The sequence below is a fragment of the Elephantulus edwardii genome, unplaced genomic scaffold (assembly GCF_000299155.1).
Source record: "Elephantulus edwardii isolate Elephantulus edwardi_28Jun2011 unplaced genomic scaffold, EleEdw1.0 scaffold00158, whole genome shotgun sequence".
In the NCBI taxonomy this organism is placed as follows: domain Eukaryota; kingdom Metazoa; phylum Chordata; class Mammalia; order Macroscelidea; family Macroscelididae; genus Elephantulus; species Elephantulus edwardii.
The window spans coordinates 752,305-756,823 of record NW_006399908.1 but is presented as its reverse complement, the minus strand read 5'-3'; the positions used below and the strand labels follow the sequence as shown (position 1 = coordinate 756,823).

General features: G+C 37.9%; 1 protein-coding gene across 1 annotated transcript in view; it reads left to right on the top strand.

Moving 5' to 3' along the window:
- The first annotated feature begins 626 nt into the window (after nt 1-626).
- The window catches only part of TFDP2 (transcription factor Dp-2 (E2F dimerization partner 2)), a 100,156-nt gene continuing 96,263 nt past the window's right edge, over nt 627-4,519 (top strand). Inside the window, exon 1 of the mRNA XM_006895102.1 lies at nt 627-652. The gene's annotated coding sequence lies outside the window, so the exon portion shown is untranslated. The remainder of the gene's footprint in view (nt 653-4,519) is intronic.

The window sequence follows — 4,519 nt, the reverse complement described above, 5'->3', positions numbered from 1 at the left end:
TCCTCCCTTCCTCTCTCAGAAAAGCTGTAGTGTTATTACTGGTTTTAAAAGCCTTGATCAACTTTTTAAGAGTGTTTTCCCCCTTCCCCCATCTGTAACCCTCCCGCCCCTTTGCTCCGCTTTCAAGATGCATTCCGATCTCCTGCTTCAGCCCCACTTCAGAGCCAGCATACACCCTCAACTGTGTAATTCGAATTATTCAGCCTGCATGAGTAAGTTTAATCTGATTTTTTTTAAGCTGGTTAAAATGATCCAAGAGACTTTAGAGAAGTGTTCGTTTGTTAGTTCACTATTTCACCACTTTTCGTTTAACCATATTAAGATGGAAAAACTTCAATCAGAAAGCAAGTTCCTACATAGAAAGACCCCTTCAGAAGGCTGGTCTCTTTAAGACCTGTGCTTCCAGGCTTTTGGTTTTGGTGGATGTGTGTTTTTAAAGTGTGTTGGTTACACTAAATAATATCCAGATGCCTTTTGAAAGCCGGTACCCGTTTTCTTGAGCATCTTTTTCATCTTACTGGAGTACTTTAAATGGATCCTTTCTGAGCTCGACTGCTCTTGTCTGACCCAGTCTCAAGTTTCCCTGAATGGTAACAAAGACTATAGAGTGTTGTTGGTACTGCAGGGAGAGAGGCATGCTTCCTCAGACCAGGTAAGGCGGATCGTTGTGTTTCCTACTGCCGGCTGAGTTTTCTCAGTGTTTGCTTTCTGTTCCTTAAAGAGCAGCAGTGTTAAACTGATAAGTAGGTAAGAGCATGCTGAAATCCTGAAGCCTGTGCTTGTTGCAAACAGGAAAACTACAGAACATGGGGGTTGGGGTGGGCTGGGGGGAGGGGTAGAGTTAGCTTATCATGAAGTAACTGTATAAATTCATTAAAATGTGAAAATAATTCTGGAGCGCAGCGTTTTTCATTCACGAACTAAAGAAGCAAGTCGAGGAACTGAACAGTTTTAAACGCTGCCTCATGGTTATTACTTTGAAAGCAATTAAAATGATAATCTTTACTTTGATTTCTTTTCTGTAGTTGGTAAAATAAACGTAGCCCTTAACCACATATTTACATTTAGAGAAAATTGAAATTATCATCAGCAAAGTATACTACCAGGGAATCTGTAGGAATAAACCCCTCTCTTAAAAAATATTTCAGCCTTTCCCCCCTCTTTCCTCTCCAGTACGTTTTTCTTAAAAGTATTTGTGCTTTGAAAATGTCAGCTGTATTCTAATGAAGCTCAGCCTTTGTTTGCTCATAAAGGGCCCGGTGCATTCCACTGCTTTATAGTTTTATTATGAGACCCCATGTGAGAGTGTGGGTGGTACCATTTGGTGTCTGCCTCGTGGGGCAGTGACTAGCAGTATGTTTGCCTGGAGGTTCTGGGGTGTGTGTGTGTGTGTGTGTGTGTGTGTGTGTTATAAAATGGATAGCATACAAGATCCTATATGAATCTGGAGTCTGTGAAAAAGAGAAAAAAAAATAGGAGTTCTGAGTGAGACTGGGATGTTGAGTTGATCTACAAGAGTCATTTTAGTTAAACATCAGTTACATCTCAGGTTTTTTGATGTATGTGGAATTTAGTTACTCTTTGAGCTTCAGTTTTCAAAAGCAAACCTTTACTGGGTAGACTGAGACATTTTAATCGATTTGGCAAAATGTTAATGAATTTTGTTAAGGAAAGTCTTGAGGGACTTGGTGTGGGGAGGGGCAGAGTGGCAGAGAGGGTCAGGCGAGGAGCATTTCTTTTCAGGGAGGAAAAGCCTTTGATGAAGAAGAAAGCAACAGATGTTTCTTCTGTTACAGTTGCGGTTGTTTCATTCAAAGCACAGTAGCTGGAATGGGGACGGGTGGGTGAACAGCTAAAGCAGAATAATTTCAAATTTACTGTTTATACTTGGGATTTGAAACTCAGTAATAGAACAAAGCATTTGGAGGGACTTGTGGGTTTGTTTGGTTTTTTACCCCTATCTTCAAACGTTATATGTAATTAATGAAAAAGTGGGAAAATTTCTTTTCGATCATGCAGTTTGGGGGGAAACTGGATCATGGATTGGAGAAGAATATTTTTAAAAATATTTTTAAATCATTATCAAATTCATAGAATTGTAATTACACAATAGTTACTAAGATCCAAAAATATTTGAAAGAAATATGAAATAAAAAGCATCAGCGCAAAGTCATCTTTTCTGAAAAGCATGGAACTTAATTCCAAAAGATCTTTGAATACGAAATGTGAAGAAATATTTTGGGCTTGACTGAAAAGATGTCTTGCAGTTTACCTTATAAAAAGCTAGTAAGTAAGCTTAGGGCTGTTACTAACGCCGAGAGGAATGGTGTGGAGGAGCTTGGAGGCAGCGTGCATGTAATGAGAGCAGCCAGCTGGGGGTGGGGAGCTGAAAGGTTTTGAATTTGTGGAATTCATACTGAAGAGAGTAAAACCCTTTTACCTTCCGCACGTACAGAAGCACAAAGAGAAATATAATGTATGTTTACTTGGGAAAAATTATTAAATCTGTAAGTAAGTGTACTAAATATACATTATATATCGCTTTAAGACATCTGAGTACTAGGATTTTACATGTGAAGTATTTAGTAAATTGTTGGAATACTTTATAAAAGTAATGGTAATTTGCCTAGTAGTTGAATAGCCCAAAATTCTTAGAACATTTGTGCATAGATCAAATGATATACAGCTTTCAAAATAATTTGTTAGAGAAGGTAAAATAACAGCATTCAAGGAAATTCTTTAAAGATGTCTCTTATTCTTAGCTTGCATGTGTGGGCTTCCTTGAGGATTTGCTTCAAGTAAAAGCAGAATTACAGATTCATTGTTTTGACTAATATTTAAGTGAGAGTTTTCAGTAGAGAACCCATTTAGTCAATGTACATTTTGCTATTTTAAGCGCTAATAGCATGTGACACTTGGATCTCTTCTTTCTCAGAAAAGTGAAAGAACTTACATTATTTAATATGGACCTACAAAGCACTTTTGACTAAAGTAAAAACGTGTATAATGTTGATCAAAGATTACATAATTTTTGATGGACTAGATAGCTTTGAAAAAAAAATTTAATGGCCTCATGGGTGAAATATAAATATGAGACCATTATGGATTGTAGTTATCAAAAAATATACTTCATAATTATAAACAGAGACAGTATAGAAAATTACTGTTTACCAGGGAAAACAGTATTGGCAGAAATGCAAAAATATTTGAGACCCTGCAAATTAAGAGTGAATCAGTTTAATTATTTTAAGATAATTCCCTCTGTCTCTGTAGCAGAAAATGATCGTGGAATCAATAAGTGTATGTTCAGATTATAATAGAGATAAAACAATTGTTTTTATTAAACTGTAGCTCTGGTAGCCTAGTGGCAAGAAGCTGCGCTGCAATCCCCAAGGCACGTGGTTTGAGTCTGCCAGCTGCTCTGTGGGAGAATGGTCTCTTCTCATGCAATTTCCTGCTTCTGCAAACCTGCTGGAGAACAGCTCTAGGTCAGTTCTGACTCAGCAGTACACAACAGTAACAGCCATATACTCTGTATACTCAAAAAACCCTCAAACTCATCAAGCTGTTGAGTTGTAACAGACCTGCCCTCCATGCAATTTCTGAGGCTGTAAATCGCAGGGGAGGAGATAATCCATTTTACTCCCCTGGAGTCACTGTGGATTCTAACCCCTGAGAGAAGCCCTGTTGCCTTTGGGCTAGTAACACAACTCCTTATGAACCAATTTCTAGTTTGTGGTAAATTTATACTGTACGTATGAGAAACCACACACATTTGAGTTTTGTTACGGAGAAATCAATTGTCAGCATCTGAACAGGGGGAAATCCCCCAATTTTCTAATTTTGCTGCCATTTAGCGGTAATCCCTGAAGTCTAATACACTCGCCAATCAGCAGTTGATTTATTTAAAATATTCAGGAGTAGAGGGATCTGCCATTATTGCTCTGATTATCAGTTTTTAGCACAGAACTGAGATTTCCGGGAAGTTCAGGAAGCTCTGGTGGCCTAAGTCCTTTGAGAGTTATCCTCCTAATCTGAAGGCATTTTTCTGGTGGGTTCAAATCCACCAGCAGCCACAAAAGAGAAAAATGTGCCATCTCCTCTCATGTGATTGACAGCCTCAGTTACCCAAATGAGAGGCAGCTATGAGTTGGTTCCGACTTAATGACAATGATACAGAAAGATGAGCTTCACCAAATCCTCCTTCCTTAAACCTAGAATCTTAAGAGAGTTAACTGAATTAGATGTCCTCTGCTTTACAGAAAAATGTAACAACTTGAAACCACATGTAATTGGGGTACAGCAAGAGAAATCATGTACCCCAGGCCTGTATTTTCCTGAACTTTTACTCTGTTGCTTAAGAGGAATAGTGTTTTGACTGTAGTCTCCCTTAACTCCATTTTGTGACGGAATCCAGAAACCCATTATATAACATTGTTTCACACTAAATTTCAAGCAACCAATTTTCAAATTACTTTTTTACATTTAAAAAAAAATTTATACTGATTTCTTTACAGAT